This window comes from Leucoraja erinacea, chromosome 9 (assembly GCF_028641065.1).
Source record: "Leucoraja erinacea ecotype New England chromosome 9, Leri_hhj_1, whole genome shotgun sequence".
Lineage (NCBI taxonomy): Eukaryota > Metazoa > Chordata > Chondrichthyes > Rajiformes > Rajidae > Leucoraja > Leucoraja erinaceus.
This window is the reverse complement of record NC_073385.1, coordinates 24860509-24873503: the sequence shown is the minus strand read 5'-3', so window position 1 is coordinate 24873503 and position 12995 is coordinate 24860509. Positions and strand designations below refer to the sequence as shown.

At 43.3% G+C, this 12995-nt stretch overlaps 1 long non-coding RNA gene across 1 annotated transcript in view; it reads right to left on the bottom strand.

The window, feature by feature from the left end:
- LOC129700150 (uncharacterized) overlaps positions 1–12680 on the bottom strand; it is a 63904-nt gene extending 51224 nt beyond the window's left edge. Inside the window, exon 1 of the long non-coding RNA XR_008723985.1 lies at positions 12193–12680. This is a non-coding gene — a long non-coding RNA (uncharacterized LOC129700150). The remainder of the gene's footprint in view (positions 1–12192) is intronic.
- Positions 12681–12995: the final 315 nt, after the last annotated feature.

Here is a 12995-nt window from a genome sequence, read left to right as displayed (position 1 = left end):
CCCTTCGGCCCATGATGTCTGTGCTGAACATTATGCCAAGATCAACTCTTATCTGCTTGCATATAATCCATATCCCTCCATTCCCTACATATCCATATGCCTATCAAAAAGTCTCTTAAATGCCACTATTGTATCCGCCTCAAACACCACCACTGGCAGCTTGTTCCATGAACACACTACTCACTGTGTAACAAATCTACCCCACACATCTCCTTTAAACTTTGCTCCTCTAATCATAAAGCTATGCCCTCTGGTTTGTAATTTTTCCATCCTGAGAAAAAAAATTCTGACTGGGTTTGTTTTTGCTTTCTAACTGCACTGTATAATGTGCAATGTTTAAACCCATAATCTACATCATTGCTATTTAAAATTTGCAAGAGGACAGGTGAGAATAGAATACGAGATGTTGGTAAAGGGGGCTGTAATTTGCTGAACTCTGCACCAGCTCCATCAATGCCAGGTACAATGGTGGTTCAAAACATAATAACCAGAATTTAGTATCACCTGGTGCCACACAAGTGCATTGATAGAGCTTTCAAAATGCAGAACGGAAGAAACAGAAGCAACAGCAAGTCATATAGACCCAATGAGCTTACTCCACCATTCAATAAAATCTTGCTTAATTGATCCGGGTCACAACATAACTTTCCCGCCCGTTCAACATAACCTTTGCTTCTTCAATAGTCAAAATAAATGTATCTTTCTCAGTGTGTAGGAACGAACTGCAGATGCTGGTTTTCTACAAAAGATAGACACATAATCCTGGAGTAACTCAGCGGGTCAGACAACATTTCTGGAGAAAAGTAATAGGTGACGTTTCGGGTCTGAGGAAGGGTTCCCACCTGAAAAGTCATCTATTCCTTTTCTCCAGAGATATTGCCTGACCCGATGAGTTACTCCAGCATTTTCTGTTTAATCTACTTCAGTCTTGACTATACTTAATGTACATCTCTCTGGAACAATCCAGAGATTCACAATTCGCAAAGAGAAAAAAAAAAATCCTGCCAATCTCAGTTCGTTATCCTGAGACTATCTCATCAAAATTTAAATTCCACCACAAGGGGAATCCTCACAACATCTACCCAGCTGAGACCCTCTGAACCGTGTTCCTTTCAATGAGATCCCCTCACTCGGTTCTAAACTCCAGAGAACGTAGATATATTCTTCTCATTCTTTATCATAAATCAACTCCCTCAATCAGGAAATCTATTTAACAAATCTTCTCTGCTCCATCTCAGAAGCAGATAGACGCTTCCTTAAACAAAGAGATCAAAACAGTGTGCAACTCATAGAGCATGCAGGTACAGCAGGCAGTGAAGAAAGTGAATGGCATGTTGGCCTTTATAACAAGAGGAGTTGAGTATAGGAGCAAAGAGGTCCTTCTGCAGTTGTATAGGGCCCTAGTGAGGCCACACCTGGAGTATTGTGTGCAGTTGTGGTCCCCTAATTTGAGGAAAGACATTCTTGCTATTGACGGAGTGCAGCGTAGGTTTACAAGGTTAATTCCCGGGATGGCGCATCTGTCATATGCTGAGAGAATGGAGCGGCTGGGCTTGTATACTCTGGAGTTTAGAAGGATGAGAGGGACCCTTTTGAAACATAGAAGATTATTAAGGGTTTGTACACGCTAGAGGCAGGAAACATGTTCTCGATGTTGGGGGAGTCCAGAACCAGGGGCCACAGTTTCAGAATAAGGGGTAAGCCATTTAGAACGGAGACGAGGAAACACTTTTTCTCACAGAGAGTTGTCAGTCTGTGGAATTCTCTGCCTCAGAGGGCAGTGGAGGCCAGTTCTCTGGATATTTTCAAGAGCGAACTGGATAGGGCTCTTAAAGATAGCGGAGTCTGGGATATGGGTAGAAGGCAGGAACGGGGTACTGATTGGGGATGATCATTGAATGGTGGTGCTGGCTCGAAGGGCCGAATGGCCTACTCCTGCACCTATTGTCTATTGTACTTGGCTTTCCAAAGCCCAGTAGAAATGTTATAAGACTTTCTTACTTTTGTACTCAGACCCTCTTGTGATAAACGGCAAAATATTTTCTTCATTATTTGCTGTACTTGAATGCTAGGTAGTACATCAGGGGATGGTGTATCAACTCAGACATGAGAGCAGAGTTATTGCTGTTGGGCAATGGCAGAGTAAGTGTGTAACATTAATACAGAGAGGTGAGAAGTTCTGAGCCGTCTACTTATCATGAAGGTGCGTTGGGACAATGTTTTCATGCTGGCAATGCTCAAGGCTGGAATGTGGACTTCAAGGTGGTTTAGTTTAGTTTGGTTTAATTTACTGTTGTCATGATACAGAGAAAAGGTTTTGTTTGCTTGCTATCCAGTCAAGAAAAAGACTACACCTGAATACAATCAAGCCATCCACAGTGTCAAGATAACGGATAACGGATTTAGTGCAAAGATATAACATTGAAGTCTGGTAAACTCCAATTAAAGAAAGCTCAAAAGTGTCATTGGAGGTAGATGGGACATCAAGGCCACACTCCAGCTGATGAGAGGACCATTCAGTTGCCTGATAACAGCTGGGAAGGAACTGTCCCTGAATCTGGAGGTGTGTGTTTACAAACTTCTGTATCTCCTGCCTGATGGGAGATAGTATGAGCATAGGTGGAGTTTCTCTGGCCCATCTTTCCAGTGAATGCTTTTGAAATGTAAGGTTATTGCAAAACATGAATGCAAACCTGGTGCAATTCCCATATCACCTGCTGGCCATAGCATTCAAAGTTTGTTTTCACCATTGATTTTTTGAGCTTTAACTGCATTTAGATATGTTGTTGCTGAGACTCACCCCGCACTTTGTACTGCCAGTCCTTTCACACGGAGTGTGGTGGGTATATGGATCAGCGCAAGGGTATATGGAACAGCTCCCCAGTCAGAGGAGGTAGTTGAGGCTGCTATAATAACCACATCTAAAAGGCATTTGGACAGGTACATGGATAGCAAAGGTTTAGAGCGATATGGGCCAAATGTGGGCAAATAGGACTAGCTTAGATGGGGCATCTTGGTCAACATGGATGAAAGGCTAAAAGGCCTAAAAGTTCATACTCTATATGAACAGGGAAATATAAATATAACACCATGTTATAGAGTACATAACCTGATTTGTGCATATGATTCTGAGGATGTACTTAGTATTGGCAAACTTCATGCGGTTTCTCAAGAGATGCACAGAACTAGCCCGTTTAAACAGTCAGTTTTTAATCTCCATGGATTTATTTTGATTTCACTTTTAATGACAGGCCCCTCTCCCCCCCACCCCCCACCAAACTCAACCCCCAGTGGACAACCTCCAAACTACCCAAGACATAAACCTCTAAACTCCACCAGCTCTCACAGCTTCTCGAAACATTCTCTCCACCTCCTTCTCACCATTAATAAAAATTAAACCAAGATACAAACCTTCACTAAGGTGGATGTTTCACAATTTATCTTCTTCATTAACAATCCCACATATGAGCTTAAGCAATGAATGTTATTTATGCAGTAGCAGTCAATATTAATGTGAGTTATTGAACTAGCACTGGAACAAGACTGCAATTGACGATTAGATACTGTGATTGTCTTTTAATTTAATCTGCTCTCTTGTACATTGATTAGAATATAACGTAATGTAACTGAACTCCATTAATGTGCTGTTAACGAACCTATATTATGTTGAACACCTCCGCTCTGTCCACCTAAACCTACACAATCTCCTGGTTGCTAAACTCTTTTAACTCCCCCTCCTATTCCCATACTGACCTTTCTGTCTTGGGCCTCCTCCACTGTCAGAGTGAGGCTCAATGCAAATTGGAGGAACAGCACATCATATTTCACTTCGGAAACGTACAACCCAGCGGTCTGAATATCAACCTCTATCTTCAAATAACTCTTGCTTTCCCTCTCTATCCATCCGTCCCCCATCCTATGGTCTGACCAGTCTGACTGTCCTCCTGATTAAATTTTACCTTGTATGCTTCGTTGCCAACTTCCCCTAGCTAACAATTATGTATTGTACATTTTTCTTGAATTTTGTCCCCTTTGATGTCACATTTTCACATCTTATCCTTCCATATCTCTGTCTTTACCTCTCCCCTGACTCTCAGTCTGAAGAAGAGTCTCGACCCAAAACATCTCCCATTCCTCTATCCAGAGTTGCTGGCTGTACAGCTGAGTTACTCCAGCGTTTTTGTGTCTATCTTCAATACTTTCCTACCAGGCTGCAAGAGAAAACAAAATCCCATTTACTGCAAAAGAACAAATGAAACCCTTTTTCTTTCTGCTGCAAGCTAAGGCTCTGCACTGAGCATTAACCTACCTAAATTGTAAACAAAGAGAGCATTTTTTCTAACAAATTCAGCTCCTTCTCCATGATCAAAGAAAAGTGATGGTAACATCAAATGTAGTTCACACAGGAAATGCTTCCTCATTTCCTCCTGTTATTATTTGAGGTTTCAGGGAAACAATTTTCCATTCACTTGCACATCATTGTAAACACAATCATTCTAACCTTCAGATTCAATGTTCTTCCAGCACACAGAAGCCCTGACCACAATTCTGTAGCTGTGAATATTTTCAATTTGAATTGAATTCAGATATAAAGGTCTGTTAAACATATACAATGCCTGCCCCTGTTTATGACCAGTTTGATCGGAATTGATCTGAACTGGTTAAGCTCAGGGGAAAAAAAAAAAATCATTCGACTTAAATCAAACATTCAAAAACTGCTTCCTCTTAATGAAATTTGCTACTGACTTGGAATTCTGTGTAACATAATGTAGAGCTTGCCTGGATAGACTACTATATCAAAGGAATGAATTTTTTTTAAAGCAAGATTAAAAATCGTGGTTACAAATCGTGAATTCCAAAGACTATTCCACACTATACTTTGATGCTTGAGGGACTGAAAGAAGACATTATTATGGACATTTCTCAACTAGTTAAAGGATTCTTTTAGACAACATAGAAGGTCTTAGTTCTCAGCATTTGTACGAGTGCCGCCAGGCTTATCCCCCCCGATGTCTGAATCTACCTGAACTTGGAGCTTTCTTCTAAAGCAGATGTTAAGTTGACATGACAAACAGCTGTAGATTTACATTAATTTTCTTCCTAACCACAGTGCTGCCAAGATGGTAAAACATACCAAAAGTGCGCTTTTTGTTCCATAATAATTCGATTCTTGCCATGGGTAAATTACATTTTTGCATTAAATTATTTAATATGTATTTGGTGTGAGTTCTTTGCTCAAAGCTAAATACAGGACAGAGACACAAATTCAGTCCCATTCTGCTTGGTTGCTGATCTGATACATCTTCAATGGGAATTAGTTGGTAAAAACTGCAACATCTCCCCACAGGGATCTGGGGCCGTGTGGCAGTTCTTCTGTTTATTAACTCTCCAGAGAACGACCCTGAGACACATTAGGTTAAATATACCATATAAGTGGATGTTGTTACTGTTTTTTGTGGCTTTGGGCACAACTGTTACATCTGCCAATCTGGATCCTTTGACAATAGCCTATAATTCTGGAGTAAAATCGAAAGATGTGTGCATCATTCACACTACACCCATTGCCCCCTGCAGTACATGAATTAACCAGCAGTGCTTAATGCTACGCGATGCATGGTAAAAGGCATGAATATTTTATTGTGGAAAACTGGCCAGCCAAGAAGATTAATGTGTCTCCGGTGTCCATAGAAATATCACAACCTGCCATTGGGAGAGGCTTGGATACTTCATCAGGTTGGTTTTTCTTTGGTACCAGCCCTGAGCTGTTGGGTGACTCTACATGGATGCCTATGGTAACGGGTATTTTCTTGGGAGGATAGGTGCCATGGTACGCCTCGAACAAGGATTGTTTGACGTAACCTACAAAGAGGCAGGCATAGCAAGAGCCCATGCACATGCACATTGCTACGCCTTGGATTTGGAGGAAATGGGAGGAGTCAAAGGAAAAGTTGTTGAGGGTAAGGACCAATTCCGCCTGGACCATTTCCGACATCTGCCTACCATTTCTAGACCTCACCATCTCCATCGCAGGTAACAGACTGCTGACCGACATCTACTACAAACCCACTGACTCCCATGGCTATCTGGACTATGCTTCTTCCCACCCTGCTTCCTGTAAGGACTCTATCCCAATTCCTCCGTCTATGCCGCATCTGCACCCAGGATGAGATGTTCCAAACCAGGGCAACGGAGATGTCCTCAAATTTTAGGGAATAGGGGTTCCCCTCTTCTACTATACATGAGGCTCTCGCCAGGGTCTCCTCTAAATCCCGCAGCTCCGCTCTCACTCCCCATCCCCCTCCTCGTAACAAGGACAGAGTCCCCTTTGTCCTCATCTTCCACACTATTAGCCGTCACCTACAACATATAATCCTCCGATATTTTCACTACCTCCAACGGGAGCCCACCACTGGCCACATCATCCCATCTCCTCCCCTTTCTGCTTTCCGCAGAGACCGTTCCACCCGCAACTCCCTGGTGAATTCGTCCCTTCCCACCCAAACCACCCCCTGGTACCCAGTACTTTCACTTGCATCTGCTGGAGATGCTACATTTGGCACTTTACCTCACCCCTCGACTCCATCCAAGGACCCAAGCAGTCATTCCAGGTGAGGCACCTCCTCCAACCTCATCTATTGCATCCACTGTTACAGATGTCCACTGCTCTACATCGGTGAGACCAAGCGCAGGCTTGGCAATCGCTTCGCCCTCCGCTCAGTTCGCAATAACCAACCTGATATCCTGGTGGCTCAGCACTTCAACTCCCCCTCCCATTCCGAATCCGACCTTTCTGTCCTGGGCCTTCTCCATGGCCAGAGAGAATCCCACTGCAAATTGGAGATACAGCACCTCATATTTCGCTTAGTTTACACCCCAACGGTATGAACATTGACTTCTCCAATTTCAGATAGTCCTTGCTTTCTCCCTCCTTCCCCTCTGCTTCCCAGCTCTCCCACAGCCTACTGTCTCCGCCTTTTTCCCACCTCCCCGACATCAGTCTGAGGAAGGGTCTCAACCCGAAATGTTGCCTATTCCTTTGCTTCATAGATGCTGCCTCACCCGCTGAGTTTCTCCAGCTTTTTCGTCTAACTACATGGATGCCTAACACTTCTCAATCACCCACATCTTTCATTTGGTAAGGGCATCAGTTGTTGACACACTGCACTCCAGCCATAGTTCACCACGTTGTATCTCTCTTGAGATCACGCTTTCCCTAGCCAACAATTGGCCCACCTGGGCAGCACCCTGTCTGAAGTCATTTGTTGCCTGCCCTGGTGTGTCCTGGTCTTTCCCCACATCAACTCTTCCCCATGCACACACCCCTTCTCGCATGCTATACTTTCAGTTGAAGAAGGGATCCGACCCAAGATATCACCTACCCTTTTTTCTCCAGATATTTGTGCTGACCTGCTGAGTTACTCCAGCATTTTGTGTCTATCTTTAGTTGAATCTTTAGCTGCTTGTTAGACAATCATAGAGTGAAGCAGTGTGGAAACAGGCCCTTCGGTCCAAATTGCCCACACTGACCAACATGTCTCACTCACTACACCAGGGATTTGATCCATATCCCTTCAAACCCGACCTATCCTGACCAAACCTGTCTAACTGCTTCTTAACTATTGGGAATAGTCCCTGCTTCAATCGCCTCCTCTGGCAGCTTGTTCCATACATCCACCACCCCTTGTGTGAAAAAGTTACCGCTCAGACATAGCTAATCGTGTAACCATAATACTACCGATAGGGGACTAGTTTCAGGATTATGTTTTCACTCAATTACGTTCTAATGTTAGTGAGGGGGAGCTCTTCCCAGAGAATTGTGTCCACTTGAAATATCCGCAAACCCTCTTAATGTCAACTGAACAGGAAACCAAAGATGGAGTTTCCGAGTCTGCTCCAGCTCCACATTGTTAAAGATTGTCCAGTTAAACTGCCATAATATCTGGTAATGCTGTACTTGACAGATTTATTGCCAGCTATTTCCTACTAGGTTAAGATCCACGGATGAAAATCTTGACAGGTGATCTTTCCAATATTGCCCATTTTACAACTCTGCCAATGATTGATGTGTGGATTTCACAGTAAATTTAATCTGAATTCCTTTGGGCTAAATAGTCAAGGATTCCAAAATGTGACAGCGATCTTCAGTTTATTTCTGAGAGAAAACAGAAGGGAATATTTATCATGAATCTTCATCTCAAAAATTGAAACTAAATTTAGAAATATAATCCTATTCACATTAATATATTTCGAGAGAATACACCTTAGGCATCAATTATATTGGGTATCAAGTGCTACACTTGTCCTAGTTAAAAGGTTTTAGTGCATGAGAAATAATTCCGTTTTTATTTGCTTGCATAAACTCATTTTTAAGTGAATTGTTTTTCTTCCCTTTATTCCCACAGGTGCTGCCCTCTGCTGCTTGGAGCCTTTCTGTTGAAAGTACCAGCTGCTCTCTGCCCTGGATTTCCTCAGTTTATCAATGTCATTCCACAACCACTGAGTCAAAGAAGTATCACTAATAAGATAGGACAACTGTATGGTGCTCCCTGTCCACTGCTCCTCATCTCAAGAAGGTGCATTCCATTAAACCATGAGGATATTACAGCCAAGTCAACAGAATTGTATCCCAAGAAAGGGTATGTGTTTTTGATTGTCAGAGTATCTGCTCAGGATTCACTCCTCTCTCTAAAAACAATGTTCTGCTCCCTGTTAAATGAAGGCCCTTAAATTATTCTCAAAAGCTGTACATACCTGGTATTAGCAGACTGTATATTTAATGGGAAAAAAGCAATAGTTCTCAAGGGATGTCTTGCTTATTAAATCTGATAGCCTCAAATGTACAACAAAGAACAAGATAATTTAAGCTATAATTTTGCTTGTTTTTGAGAATCTCGGTTTATAAAAATAAAGAACAGGGTTATTTATACTCAAGGAAAAAAGTCTTGGAAAGGAGAGGATTTAGCTGCTCATTGATGATCTATTGCCCTCCACTGGATAATATTAGTATAAACTGTTTAACTCCCAGTACCACAAATGCACATTCCATTCAGCGATAATATTCCTTCAATGTTCACAACTTAGGACAACAGAAAATGCAATCACAGATTCCCATGATCTCTGGTCATAGGTCCCATTATGCCGGGGATATAGGATAAATCTTTGACTAGAACTACTTTGAATGAACTGTAGTATTAAACATTTAGCACAATGCTTGACACAAGTTAATTCATGCTCACAAAGATGAGAAGATTTGTCTGTTGACGGTGTACAGCAGAAAGCATATTGACTGTTTGCATCACAGCTCGGCAACTCGAATGCCCAGGAACAAAGAAGATTGTCAAAAGCAATGAACGCTGCCCGGTCCATCGCTAGGTACTGACCTCCCCAACATTGAAAGGACCTACAGGAGACCTGCCTCAAAAATGCACCAAGCATCCTCAGGCACCCACGCCACTGTACTGGCACATTCACTCTCCTCTCTCTTTCCCCTCTCCATCCGTATCCGCACCCCCTCTTCATCCTCTCTCCCCTCTCCCCACTTCCTTCACCTCTCTCCCCCTAAACCTTCTCCCTACAACTCTTTCCATGTTCCTCTCCCCATTATCTCAACCTCCTTTCCCTCAACCCTCTCTCCAGTACCCTCTCTCCCCCTATCCTCTTACTCCCTCATCTCTCCCTCCACAGCGCTCTATGCTATCTTTCTTTACCCTCTCACCTCACCCTAACTCTCTTGAAGCCCTCCGTACATCCCTCTCCCTCCATCCCTACTCTCCAACTGCTCTTTGCAAAGCTTGCACATTCAGATTCCGCTCTCACTTTACGTGTCCAATGTTACTTTATTGCCACATGTACCAAGGAACAGTGACATTTGTTTTTGCATAAAGTTCAGTAAATGTGTTACTAAACTAAGCACTTTTAGATTAAGTGCAAGTTTGTAGGAATAGCACACTGCGACAAAATACAAGAGTTGCTAGGTTTTGTCACCATTTTTATGTCCAATTTATTATAAGTGCAGAGTTCTTAACCTGGACATAAAGGCCTGTTATCCTGGCAATGTTGCAGGGTCGGGCTGGCCAAATGAAGCAACTTCCACTGCTGCCCACCACCAGTTGAGTGCCAGGCTGCTCAGCATCTCTAGGGGCACACTTCACCGTCACCTCAATCTGGATCTGCACATCGGCCAGCGAACCTCCCACAGCTGACCTCGTAGCATCCTGAGCGCTTTGTGGTTCCACTTACAGGCCCTTTGTTCCTTGCGTCCGCTGTTGAATCTCTTAACCTTTCTGGGGTGGCACAGTGGCGCAGCGGTAGAGCTACTGCCTTACAGTACCAGAGACCCGGGTTCGATCCTGACCACGTATGCTGTCTGTTCAGAGTTTATACATTCTACCTGTGACCTCGTGGGTTTTCTCCGAGTGCTCCGGTTTCCTCCCACACTCAAAAAATGTACAGGGTTGTACATTAATTTGCTTTGATACGTTGTAAAATTGTCCTTCGTGTGTAGGGTAGTGCCCGGGGTGATCGCAGCTTGGCGCAGACTCGGGGGGCTGAAGGGCTTGTTTCCACGCTGTATCTCTAAAGACTATAACCCTCTCCGACCTTCAGGGATGAGCAGGGCAGAGCTCGGGCTCGGCGGTTTGCCTCTTGGGATGGATTCCTGGCTCCGTAGCAGTTGAGCCTGACCTCCTGACGGGGGAAAGGAGTGGCGCCACAGTCTGCTACTCTAGTAATGTCCAGTAAAGTCATGAACCAGAACTAAGATTAAGCCTGCTTATTTGAGCGTTTTAAATTCCTCAGCTGAGTTGGGACCCGACCTCTGAACAATGTAGATGGCAAAGGAGTGGACCCATTTTTACAGCAGTTCATTCACATTTCCTGCTCATTACAAATGTGATACTTTTCGCCTTGATCACATGTGGAGTGGGAGAAGCAGTTAAGGGAACACCAACATTAAGCTGCCACTTATGACAAGTCAGAGCCTGGACTCTCAAAGATTGAACTTACTTATAAATAAATAAATACTTGGCATCTTTAATGGCATGTGCTGTGTTCCTTTGCCCAAGTTCCTCATCACAAGACAGTGTATTTTAGTAAACTGAGAGGATATTGCAGCCAAGTCAACAGGATTGAATGCCAGGCCTGCCTGCTCAGATCCACCCACAGCTCTCTCGCAGCAGCATCATCCGTACATTAAAGCCCTTGAATTATTCTCAAAAGCTGCATACTTAGTATTAACAGACTGTATAATTAATGAAACGTCAAGCCATTGTTTGAATCCCAACTTGTTAGAGCAGGTTTATGTTTTCAAGGGCTGACTTGCACATGGGGCCATGGTGACAGATAGGGATGAGCCTGACTGGGCACATGAGCAGGCGGGTTCCAGAGTGTACCCAAAGATCATCCCTTTATCATGTATCTGTACATTGGCTCGATTATAATCATGCATTGTGCTTCCGCTGACCGGTTAGCATGCAACAACAACTTTTCACTGTAACTCAATATATGCAACAATAAACTAAACTAAATTAAGCTAAACATTTCCATCTCACTACAAATGTGATACTTTCCCCTTGATCTCATGAGATATGGGAGAAGCAGTTTTTCAGAGATACAGAATGGAAACAGGCCCTTCGTCCCACTGAGTCCACGCCAACCAGCGATCACCTGTACACTAGTTGTATCCTGCACATTATGGACAATTTGCAGAAGGCAAATAAACCTGCACACCTTTGGAATATGGGAGGAAACCGGAGCACCCAGAGAACCACACGGTCAGAGGAGAGGGAGAACGTACAAACTCAGTGCAGACACCACCTGTAATCAAGATCGAACCCAGTTCTCTACCGGTGTTTAGCAGCAACTCCACCACTGCGCCACCGATAAGGGAACCCCAACATGAAGCTGCTGCTTATGACAAGTAACCAGCCGACAGAAGTCGGGATACTCGTGTTTCATTTTGCAATGTTTTTCAGATTATGTTTAATAAGCTTGTGTGAATGTCATGTCACATTGTCTGTAGGAAAAAATTAAGTAAGGTTAAAAATGCAAAGCTTGAATGTTCAAAGTACTGCCTCGACACAGCATGCAGAAATCAACAAATTCTCAGATGCAATTTAAAACCAATAGATGTAAAGACATTATGCGCAATGCAAGTACAAGGTTCAAATAATAAATATCCACTTCACAACTTACTCAGTGTGTAAAAAAATTCTTGTTGAGCTGTTTGTCCTTGTTACGACTCCCGAATGCAGGTACTTCAGAGCCGCGGAACATAATTCAAAAACCAGATTCAAGTTCAAAAATAGTTTTAATTATTCAATGGAACACAAAACCCAAACCTGATTCAAACAACCCAGTCAGGGATATGGATGGACTTACAAACAATTTAGCATTGCTCCAGCCAGCCACGTGATGGACCGTCGAACCGGAGACTCTAAAACCTGCCTAGAGAGATATAACCCTGAAACAAAATACACGAAAACACTAAGGTCAGCCCTTATCCGTCCCAATCCAATATTTGTTAACAAGTAATGGTGAAAGTACACAAAGTTCTATGCCATGTGGCCAGGCCTTCCGCAGCTCACACCAGCAGACTGTTCACAAGTCAGGGTCTATGAAGAAGAGAGAGAATCCTGGGAGACTCTGGTATTTAAGCTTCAGATGAGTCACCCGTCACCTGACGCAGCTTGGCCAATCGGGTACAGGAACCTTTTAACCCCGTGATTCCTGACTCAGCCACGAGGCCTGTACTCGGGAGAGAAACAGAGAACGAACGGTAAGTACATAGCATTCACCGGGGGGGGGAAGCGCCTAACAGTCCTTCTTCTTAAGATGACTTGAATGGTTAGACTCAACTATTCTTTTAAGTGCCAGTGTAAATTATCATTATATATTTGTCTTCGTAAAGGAGATAGTCAATTCGAGATTATGGTCATATGCACAAGTATGGTGAGTTACAGGTAAGATGAAAATCTTGCTTGCAGCAGCATTACAGC